Source organism: Microplitis mediator, chromosome 4, assembly GCF_029852145.1.
Source record: "Microplitis mediator isolate UGA2020A chromosome 4, iyMicMedi2.1, whole genome shotgun sequence".
NCBI lineage: Eukaryota > Metazoa > Arthropoda > Insecta > Hymenoptera > Braconidae > Microplitis > Microplitis mediator.
The window spans coordinates 4,387,994-4,400,448 of record NC_079972.1 but is presented as its reverse complement, the minus strand read 5'-3'; the positions used below and the strand labels follow the sequence as shown (position 1 = coordinate 4,400,448).

Below are 12,455 nucleotides of genomic sequence, written 5' to 3'. Positions count from 1 at the left end.
TTCATGTCTGTCTAGCCTAGACCAAGTTATGTGGTAATTTTGTTTAGAAATTTAAAATTGTAAGGAATCTGCACTTTTTTTTTCCAACTTTTTCAGAGGATTGATGTTTAGAGGCGCAAATATGTGGACACTATGGAGAAAAATATTCTCTACAAAAAAGTACTGAGGTGTTTTTCACGCCTGTCTAGCCTAGACAAAGTTATGCGGAACTTTTGGTTAGAAATTAAAATTTTTAAAAAACTTAAAATTGTCTTTCTACTTTTTTATGGGTTTTGAAATCTTGTGGCGCAAAGGTGTGAATGTTATAGGAAAAAATATACTCTACAAAAAAGATTGAGGTGCTTTTCATGCCAGTCTAGTCTAGACAAAGTTATGCGCTACTTTTAGTGAGAAATTTATAATTTTAAGGAAATTGGACTTTTTTATTCTACTTTTTATGGGATTTTTGTTTCAAGGCACAAATATGAGAAAACTATCGAGATAAATATTCTCTACAAAAAATTACTGAGGTGGTTTTCACGCCTGTCTAGCCTAGACAAAGTTATGCGGTACTTTTGGTTAGAAACTCAAGTTTAGAAAAAATTTTAATTTTTTTTCTACTTTTTTGTGGGAATTTTTTTTTGTGGTGGAAATGTGTGGAAGTTCTAGGAAAAAATATTCTTTACAAAAATGTACCGAGGTGTTTCTCATGCCTATCCTAGAAAAAGTTATGCTAAACTCTTGTTAGAGATTTGGAATTTTTTATACAACTTAAGTTACTATTTTGAAATCTTTTAATCATTCCTCATCTTGCGAAACAAATTGTCAGATATTTTAGAAAAAAAAGTTTTGTGCAACAAAGTACTGGGACATTTTTGGCCTAGATCAACCTAGACCAAATTACACACTACATTAAATGTACTAAGTCAAATAGCAGAGTCCATAGAAATTACAATTTTGAACAATCAAGTAACACGATGTTTTTCATCTGATTATAGCTTGGAACGAATTTTTCTCTATTCTTTTATAGATAATATTTTGTTTTTTTTCTCTATTTTGCTATATGAATAGGCAGACATTGTAGAAGATCAAATTTTTTAGGATGATGGACAGAGTAGATATTAACTTAAATCTATTATTGATTAAAGTAAGTACGAATTTATTTTTAATATTGAAATTGTATCGAGGAATTAATTTTTTTCATCCCTTTATATTATATTTTACTGATTGTCTTATTTCATACATTCCCTTGACTATTTCGCTCGTTATCTTAGTATCTATTACGATAGTTATTTTGGTTTATGTCGTGGAATTTATATTAGTTGTTAAGCAATTGGATAACCAGCAAGTAATAAAACAGCCAGCAAGATCATCAGAAACACGACAAGTTAGAGTCAGGCGATTTACACTACGACTAGCAAAAACATCAGTACAAACATCAGCAAAATGTCCCGCAAGATGATTAGCAGAATTACTAGCTAGGCAATCATTAAATTCTCTAGCAGTACGATTGGCAAATTAACTATTCTCTATTGAGATATCGTTATACAACGCATTCCATCAATGTATTTCAAAAAATTTTGCACACGTCTGTTGGTGATACACTTCGATTCACACAAAATTTTTAATTGCTTAGCAAAATCGAATACTTCTATTTGATTGCTTAAATTTAATTTTTCAATCAACGAATTTTCGTTTTTCTTTTTTTTTTTTTCGCAAATTAAAATTTGACATCTCTTACCTTCCTGACATCTGTGCGAAGCTACGATAAAGTGATAAAGAAAAATAAAGAGTGACTTATTAGATAAATAATTTAACATATTTCTAATTTGATTGTTTTTCTCATTTAATAATATTATCCGTTATTAAGTTTTGTTTATTTTGTGTTTATAATATTTATTTTTATTGAAGATCATTCACGTTTTTGTTCATTAATTCATGTTTATCGATTTTACAATAGATTTTCGGTTCATTAATTTCAATATATGTCATTTTTTGTGTTATTTAATGTTTTATACCGTGTTGATTAGCTTTTAAAAAAAAATGATTTTTCTTAGTAAGTTATTGGTTTTTACTTTTCTTTCCAGTTTTATTTGTTTTCTTGGACCTGTTCATTTTATAAAAGGTATTTATGTTGAAATTTGTATATTCGATTTTGTTAACTTACTGCCAACATATGCTTTATTAAATTTATTTAAAAACTTTGATTTTAAAAATTATCGAAAAGTATTGAAAAATTGTCGCTCAATGTCATTTTGTTTTTATATATTGATAGAATAGACAATGTGCATGAAACTAATACTTTTCCAATACGTTTCAATTTTTTTTAATCCTTATTTTTAAACAGAGTAAAATATTAATAACAAATATTTTAAAATTAATTAGATATGGCTGTACAAGATCCTCGTATTCCACTTTACCGACATATTCTAAGAGAATTAGAAATACCATAAGACCATATCAGACTGGAAGCTGACTGTGCTTGGTGCTTGTTATGTACCACTGGATTGGTCATGTTAAAACGATACACACTCGAACGTCATTTAATCAGCGCCAAACATCAGGCAGCTATTAACAGACTAAACCAGCCAATTTTTCCTACTCCCCAACATCTCCCGAACTTAAGTAGTCGGCAGTCTCCTTTCATTAAAGATTTAACCACCGCGTATATCAAGGCAGATATTTGTTTTGATAAAGTGTGCCAACCTGATTTTGCAAGATTTTTCGGAACTCACACAAAAAAGAAAATCCCTGATCCAACGACGATGACTAAAACTTACGTGCCAATCATTTATGATGAAACTCTTGAAGCAATACGGGAAGAAATCGGAAACGATCCTATTTGGATTTCTGTTGATGAAACTACTGATTCACAACGTCGATGCGTAACCAATATTATTATTGGTGCATTGTACGAAGACAGAGCCTCAATGGGCGATTGATCAAATGTGGCGAAGTGATGACACCAAATGCTGAAAATATGACTGCATAGGTTACAACTTCCTTGAATGAGTTTTGGCCAAGAGGGTTTGATGCTGATAGAGTTCTATTATATGTAACTGATGCTGCACGTTATATGCAAGCGTCTGCAATAATTTTGCGAAGAACTTATCCTAAACTTGTCAATGTCACATGCTTGGCACACGCATGTCATAACATTGCTGAAAAAGTGAGAGAATGTTACGAAGAAGTAAATGACGTCATTGCTGACGCCAAATAAGTTTTTTCCAAATCGAAAGCGCGAGTTGAGGCATTTGAAAACGCTCTTCCTAACATTCCTCTACCACCAAAACCAGTAATGACACGATGGGGGACCTGGATTCAAGCATGTCAGTATTACTGTCTTCACTACAATGATGTACGAGAAGTTATTATGGAATTTGAGGAGAATAGTGAAGCTGTAAGAAGACTACAAGAAATTTTACGAAGGCCTGAAAATCAAGAAGAATTCAAAGATATTGCAGCAAAATTCTCTTGTCTAGTTGTTACTATCAAGCAATTACAGAGAAGGGAATGTAGCTTAGCACACGTATGTCAGGTTATTACTAACTTGAGACAAGAATTCAAGGAGGATATGGACATTCATCGAAAAATCAGGGACAAAGTAGTCCGAGTTTTCGAAGATAACAGAGGACTAACACAACTGATAAATGTAAATGAATGCATTATTAGTGGAGTAATGCAAAACTTACCAAATAATTGGGTTGGTAATGATGCACTCCGGATAAAATTCGCACCGTCAACCTGCGCTGACATTGAGAGATCTTTCAGTATATAAGGCTTATTACAGGAACAACAGACAAAGCATGAAATTTGGAACGTCATGTCAACACATTGTTATAAATTACAACAAAAATATGGGACATGAGAAGGGTAATATAGACAAAGAATCTGATTTAGATGAATGAAGAAAGCGGTGAAGATCAAAAGCAAGATCACCAGTAAAATTAACAGTAAGACTACCAGCAATATCATAAGCGGAACCGCTGACGAACTAACCATTGAAATCACTAAGAAGACTGTCAGCAAGATTGCGAGCAAGTCTGTCAGCAAAATTACAAGCACGACCGTTATAATGTCGTCAGCAAGATCACAAACTAGATCGTCAGTAAGATTGTCCGCAGGATCACGAGCATGATTCTAAACAAGGCTAAGAGCACGACTGTCAGCAAGATTGCCAACAAGATCGTGAGCAAGATTGTAAGCAAGATCGCGAGCAAGATCACAAGCAAGATCACGAGCAAGATCGAGAGTGAGATCACGAGCAAGATTATCAGCAAGAGTGTCAGCAAGAGTGTCATATTATTCGTAAGATCATGATGAAAATCGTCAGCAAGATCGCAAGCAAGACTGTTAGCAAAATCGTGAAAAAGATCACGAGCGTCTGCGAGATCGTGAGCAAGATTGCGAGCAAGACCGTCAGGAAGATCTCGAGTAAGATTGCGAACAAGACTATTGATAATATTGTCGCTAATTTAACAATCTGGATGGCCAGCAAGACTGTTAGCAAAATCGTGAGAAAGATCGCGAGCGTCTGCAAGATCGTGAGCAAGATGGCGATCAAGATCGCTAGGAAGATTGCTAGCAACATTGCGAGCGAGATCGTAAGCGAGATTGTGAGTAAGATTGCAAGCACGACTGATAGCACGATTGCCAACAAGATCGCAAGATCGCGAGCAAGATCGTAAGCGAGATTGCGAGCAAGATCGCGAACAAGATTGCTACCAAAATCATGAACATGACTGTCAGCAGGATTGTCAGCAAGATTGTGAGCGAGATCATGAGCAAGATTGTCAACAAGATCACGAGCAAGACTGTCAGCAAGATTCAAAGCAAGACTGTCAGCAAGATCTTAAGCAAGATTGCTAGCAAGACTGTCAGTTATATCACCAGGAAGATTGGCAGCACGATATTGAGCAAAATTACTAGCGTGACAGTCAGCAGTATCGCAATCCAAATTTCCAGCAATGCCGTTAACAAGATTCTTAGGAAGGTATCCAGCACGACTGGTTAAAATATCACGTGCAAGATTGCCAGCAAGACTGTCAGCATGATCACATTCAAGATCACCAGTGAAATTACCAGTAAGATTGCCAGCAATATTTTTAGAAAGTTTACCAGAAAGATTGTTAGGTAGACTATCAGCTAGATCACGAGCAAGATTGTCAGACAGGCTGCCAGTATTGACACGAGCATGAATGCCAGCATGACTGTTGGCAAGACTGTCGGCAAAATCACGAACAAAATTGCTAACAAGACTGTCAGAAAGATTACATGTAAGATTAGTACCAAGGCTGTCGTCAAGATTACAAGCAGAAATACCAGTCCGTCAGCAAGATCCCGAGTAACATCGCCATTAAGACTGCTAGCAAGATCACACTTGAGATTGCCAGGAAGAATGTCAGAAACATTGCCAGCAAGATTGTTAGCAAGATTACGAACAACACGATCATCCAGATCAGTCGATCATTATGTAATTCCAATATTTTGATGACTTTCAGCCTAATAATCAGTCCAACCACGATGATATAAATAAAAATCCAGAAGCTCTTGAATATAGTTTGCGACTTATCGCCTAATTTATTATTGCTAGCTTCGTTATTTTTTTAGAAGCCTCTATTGTCATTCACCAAACAAACAATATGTTATTGTATGTAAACTGTTATAAGATTAAATTAAACTAATTTCTCACTGTAATTTTAAAATAAAGAATGTAAATATTGCGAACACATTTAATCCATCAGCGTTTTTAAAAATAGAATAAATTTATTATTAAGTTCTTAGGTTACGTTAATTTTCTAATTTTTTTGTTTGGGATTCTTCAAATTATATAAAAAAATAGTCACACATCTTGTAAATTGTTTTCTTGTTAATTGTTTATCTTTTTCGGTATTTTGCAACGTAAACGCTGAAACAAAATCATTATATTTAGTTCATTTTAATTATCATTCAATTAATTTACCCCTACATTTAATTTAACAGTTGAATAAAATGCTTTGAGCAACTACTTTTTTTATTAACATTGTCATAACTATAAAAAATTCAGAATTTGATAGAATTTTTTTACCAGACACTTCGACGCATTAGAAATAAATAGGGATGGATTTGTGTCCAAAATTTAGTTCTTCTTAATTATCATTCAATTGATTCACCCCCAAATTGAATTAACCAGATTAATAAGACGCCTTGAAGCAACAACTTTTTTTATTAACATTGTCATAACTATAAAAAATTCAGAATTTTTTCACTAAACACTTCGACGCATTAATAATAAATAGGGATGGATTTGTGTCCAAAATTTAGTTCTTCTTGATTATCATTCAATTAATTCACCCCCAAATTGAATTAACCAGTTTAATAATTCACCTTGAAGCAACAAATTTTTTTATTAACATTGTCATAACTATAAAAAATTCAGAATTTTATAGAATCTTGTCTTGCTTTTTGTCTTGAATTTTGTCTTAATTTTTGTCTTACTTTGTGTCTTGCTTCTTGTCTTACTTTTGGGCTCGAATTTCGTCAATTTGTCTTGAATTTTGTCTTACTTTCTGTCTTGAATTTTGTCTTACTATTTATCTTGAATTTCGTCTTAATTTGTCTTGAATGTTGTCTTACTTTTGGTCTTGAATTTCATCATAATTTGTCTTGAATTTTGTCTTACATTTTGTCTCGAATTTTGTCTTGCTTTTTGTCTTACTTTTTGTCTCGAATTTCGTCAATTTGTCTTGAATTGTGTCTTACTTTCTGTCTTGAATTTTGTCTTGCTTTTTGTCTTGAATTCCGTCTTAATTTGTCTTGAATGTTGTCTTACTTTTGTTCTTAAATTTCATCTTAATTTGTCTTGAATTTTGTTTTCCTTTTTGTCTTGAATATTGTCTCACTTTCTGTTTCGAAGTTTGTCTTGCTTTTTGTCTTACTTTTTGTCGCATTGGGTCTTGCTCTTTGTCTTACTTTTTGTCTTGCTTTTTGTCTTACTCTTTGTCTTGAATTTCAGGTTAATTTGTCTTACTTTTTGTCTTGAATTTTGTCTTGCTTTTTATCTTGCTTTTTGTCTTGAATTTAGTCTTACTTTTCGTCTTGCTTTTTGTCTTACTTCTTGTCTTGAATTTTGTCTTGCTTGTTGTCTTACTTTTTGTCTTACTTTTCGTCTTGAATTTTGTCTTGCTTTTTGTCTTACTTTTTGTCCTGCTTTTTGTCTGACTTTGTGTCTTACTTTTTGTCTTGAATTTTGTCTTGCTATTGTCTTACTTTTTGTCTTGCTTTTTGTTGCATTGGGTCTTGCTTTTTGTATTGAATTTTCTCTTACTTTTTGTCTTGTTTCTTGTCTTGAATGTTGTCGTACTTTTTGTCTTGCTCTTTGTCTTACTTTTTGTCTTGAATTTTGTCTTGGCTGAAAAAATTTTGTTCTTAAGGAATGAATTCTAACTTACTCTCTCTTTCTCGCACTAGCACAGTAAATTGATACCGAGTCCACATTTTTTATTGAAATAGATTAAAATTAAATAATTGAATTATATTATTATAACAAGTTAATAAATTTATATGATTAAATAATATTAAATAAATTCGTAATTTTTTTTCTAACCGAATTTTGTTTTTATTGAAAATTTTAATATTCTTGTATCGAAATTGTTTTATGAAAAATTCATATAATCTGTTCAGTATTTTGCTAAAATGTAACATTTTTTCAAATTATTGTCAAAAATCTTTTTATTTCAAAGTCTGTGTTTAAGATTGAAAAATATGACTGACAGCAAGGCCAGTGTGGGTTAATAAATGTAGGCAAAAGAAATGTAGCCTGGCAGAGGCTGGGATGGCTTAGTTAGTAAAGCTCTCGCGCGACGCTGAATCGATCTGGGTTCAACTCCTGTGTTAAGCGATGATTGTTTTTCTCAATTTGTTACAATATATAACTCATAGAGAAAATGTTCTATCCTCTGATAAATGTTGTGAAAGTAATTCTGGATCACCCTGTATAACTTTGTCTAGGCTAGACAGGCGTAAAAAACACCTTAATCCTTCTTTGTAGAGAATATTTTTTCTTATCACATCCACACATTTGCGCCGCAAAATATTATTCCCATAATAAACTAGAGAAAAAAGTTTTAATTTATTCAAAAATTTAAATTTCTAACCAAAAGTACCGCATACCTTTGTCTTGGCTATACAGGCGTGAAAAACACCTCAGTACTTTTTTGTAGAGAATATTTTTCTCTATAGTGTCCACATATTTGCGCCTCTAAACATCAATCCTTTGAAAAAGTTGGAAAAAAAAAAGTGCAGATTCCTTACAATTTTAAATTTCTAAACAAAATTACCACATAACTTGGTCTAGGCTAGACTGACATGAAAAACACCTCAGTACTTCTTTGTAGAGTATATTGTTTCCAATAACATCAACGCCTTTGCGCTACAAAATATCAATCCCATAAAAAAGTAGGAAAGAAAAATTTAATTTTTTAAAATATTTTAATTTCTAATTAAAAGTATTGCATAACTTTGTCTAGGCTAGACAAGCGTAAAAAACATCTCAGTTTTTTTTTGTTGAGAATATTTTTCTCTATAACTTCTATACACTGTGCGGATGAATACCAAATCCCTGAAAATGTTGGAAACAGAACATGCAATTCTCTTGTAAATTCGAATTCTAACCATGAGTGATGCTTTTTCTATTCTATTAAATTTTTAGAGTTTGCTATTTTAATTTTGTGTGTTTTTGCACCAACGTCACTTTTGTTTTGATATTTGACTTATATTATATTATATGCTATATAACATGAATCTATGCACGTGAACTTGCTGGCGATCGTCTTATTGCTAGGGATTGTTGTCTGAATTTTATTCTCTTTTTATTTTTAATTGTTTTGCCCCAACTTCCTGGCCCTGATGATCATCTATGATTATATATAATCATGCATGAAAAAATATAGTCATTCATAATATATCATTCAAAATATCTGTAAATTATACCGGCACACAAAAAAATGTCATCTGGCAGCCAGAATGGAAGGTAGATTTTTCAGAACCTCCCAGGCTTTTCGCTAGCTCGGGCTTAGCTTGATACGAAGGCGGCTCTTTTTTATTTCTACTAAGTTTGAAGATCAGTTTTTCAATCCGAGATTCTCAAGCCGCGATTCAAATATTGTTAATATACTTCTATATTTATATATAAATGTATGAGCAATACTAAGTCAATCACGTATTACTAAAATCTCGGATTGATAAACTGACTTTGAGTAAACGTGGTTAGAAATGAAAGTATACCCACGTAATAAAATATGTATTGATGAAAACTCACACAATTAATAAAAAATTCGGAATTTATAAATTCATTAAAATTATCAAAAACGGCGCAATTAAATATTTATAAACTTCAAAATGAAAACTTAAATATTAAGCTCAAAGATTTTTACTGGAATTGGTAGAGAATAATGATAGAGTAATAAACGAATAGGTAAATAACAGTTATAATTTATATTCATTTATTATTATGAAAAATTTGAATACGAGAGATACAGTTGACTCGTACCGCCACGTTCACATATTTCTATATTGTAACATGTGAAAAATTCGTCGTCAACCAGTGGTTTAAAATTATTTGAAACAATGACTGGTTATCCGTTGGGCAATAGATTTGGTGACATCTATGATAAAAATTTTGACTTGGATCGAGGCATCGATCGAACGGATGGATTGAGGGAAATCCGGTTGAGCCATTGAACGTGACGGACACGCTTCGAGATTTTGAAAAACTTCGATTCGTGAAAAGAACAATTAATCGCGAACAATAAGTAATATTGAACAATAAGCCGAGTTTGTTTTAGTGAACAATCGAATTAGCCGAAGCATCAGCGTGACGTGATCAAGTGACATGGTGATTTTCGCGCAAAACCGTTTTTTTTTTGTGATTCATAAGCGACGTGCGTTGTTGTGCGTTAGTTTTGTAATTACAAATATGAATTTATTAACTTACGTATGATAAATGAATTATAATAATTTGAACGAGTAATTGAAATAAAATTGTATTATATTATTTTATTTTCTTCGAAAATTTCAGAGAACTGCGGATTATCTGTCTCTTGTCCGTAACGACAGTTGAGCCTTCGCAGTGTAAAATACTCTGACGTCACCCATCAAGTATTTCGTTAGAACGTTCAGTTGTGTGTGTGTGTGTGTGTGTGTGGGTGTGTGTGTGTGTCGGGAAAATGAAATAATAGTTTATCATACTTTATCAACCGAAATTTCGTATGGAGTTGATGCAACCGACTTTGTAAATTAGATCAAGTCAGATAGCCGATTTCCGAGTCTTTTCGTTAATGTTACCTGAGACTGAGAAGTTGCCGATATTGACTGACTTGTGTGATGAATTTTTACGCTGAACTAGGAATGAACCGTATACTAAATTGAGGATTTTTGTTTATATCGAATCTTAAGCCGAGTTCCGGCGACTTTCGTTTTGTTTTGCTTTGTAAACTGAATATGTTTGTTTGTTATATCGATTGAAACGAGGTTTAATCCCCCTCATTGTCACACCATGATACTAGACCGTCACATAAGACGAATTACCATATGTTACCTCGTTTACCTGTTAAATCACATATTCATTATTATTTTTATTCAATATCCCCTTCCAATCGATGTTTTAATGCAAGGGATGCGCAGCTCGTCGGCGCATAAGCACCAACGAAAATCTATAAAAAGGCCTGCGCACCTATAAATATAGTTCTTATATAGCTTTTCCTCTACTTTCACTTTCAACATGAGTTTATAATAAATCATATAGTTTCTGAGTTTATAATAATAAATATAGTTTACTTTTAACTTCTTTTTTGATTTTTTCCGTTTACGCCTGAGTATCCGGTAGTATCTAAGAACTTCCTTAGATAATATCATCATATACCTGCTATGATTATCCTAGTGTAAACCTGCTTGCACTTTAGCCTACAGTACCTGCCTGTAGTAGACGGTAACCCCGTAAGGATGTATACCTGCTACACCCTATCCTACAAACCTGCTTGTAGAAGCGCATACCTGCTGCATCATTATACCACAATACCTGCTTGTGATTATTGCAGATAATTGTGACACTGGCCTCACAATTGTCTTAGCTTGTAAGTCTATTTCTTTCTATCTGACGCACCAGTGGATCCTACTCAGGGACAAGAAGAGCAACATCTATCAGCTAAGAATAATAATATCATTATTATGGCTTATTTAAATATTAGTGCATATTCCATAACTAACTTCCATTCAAGTGGCATATTATGCAAATACTTAACATCTGTATTTATTATATATTTGCTGTTTATAATTTGGCCCAACGAATTCCGGTCCTTTATATGCGTTATAATAGCAAATATAAATATAATGGTCAAACGGTCGTCTGGTCCTTACGAACCGGGTAATACAGGATCAATTACCGAATAATTAGCCTACTGGCTAAAAGGGACACGGGCCCATTTAATTAAAAATGGGTAACGGACGGTTGATTGACCTCTCCCTATGAGGAATTGACCTCAAGTTCGTTTCACGAGCAATTTGGTTTTTTTGTTTTGAATATACGATAGTGTTATTTTTTTAGAATCTGAACGATTATTTAATCGTTATCGTAAGTGCCTGAGCTTTTCCCGAACCGCCACTCTGAGCCGTATTATAAAAAAATTGTCTATTGGTGGTTATTAAATCACCTGGCGCCCAACTTTAAATAATTTGAACAAGGTTTCCAACTTGTAAGTGTGTTCGGACCTTACTTCGGTAGATCCCCTAGTGAAAATCCAGTTACAATATATAGACTTTGAAAATTTAAAATAGTTTTCAAGTTTACAGATCGTATTGTTCACAACGAAATAGAACTGACGGAATTAGGTTATAATGAGAAACACAGAAGTTATCCGGAACGAAAACCATTTTTTATAGATTTTTTTATTCGATCTAAGCTTTCAAGTCTATTAAATTATTGGAAGTAATTGTCGAAACATAAAGTTTCAGGTAGAAAATCAAAGCTTATTCTACAAGTTTAAAGTGACTTTTTACGCAATTTGTTTATCAGTTTTTGTTTCAAAGTTATATGAACTTTAACAATGAATAAAAGTTGATTTTTTCGAAAAATCGTGAAAATTTCAAACAGTCATAACTTTTAAACTAATTGACTGACTAAGCCCAACTTCGAACTTAACTGTGATAATCGTCTGTAGAATAAGTATAAAAAATTTTATTAGGATCCAACAAGAATTGTAGGCGTAATTGTGATGACAGAATTGGTTATATATTGTAAATGAGGAAATTCGACATCGACCCGTGGTTCAATATTATTTGGAAAATAATGAATCGTTATCCGATGAGCAAATTCTAGTGACATTGAGAAGCAAAATTTTCGACTTCAACCAAGCAATCGATCCAACGCATGGATTGAAACGAGAGAGCTGGCTGAGACACTGAACTGAGCAACCGCGTTTTGATTTTTGTGAACAATTAGA

At 32.9% G+C, this 12,455-nt stretch overlaps 1 protein-coding gene across 3 annotated transcripts in view; it reads right to left on the bottom strand.

Annotated features, from left to right (window-relative positions):
* LOC130666536 (Bardet-Biedl syndrome 4 protein) overlaps nucleotides 1–12,455 on the bottom strand; it is a 234,879-nt gene that overhangs the window by 148,396 nt on the left and 74,028 nt on the right. The window lies entirely within an intron of this gene.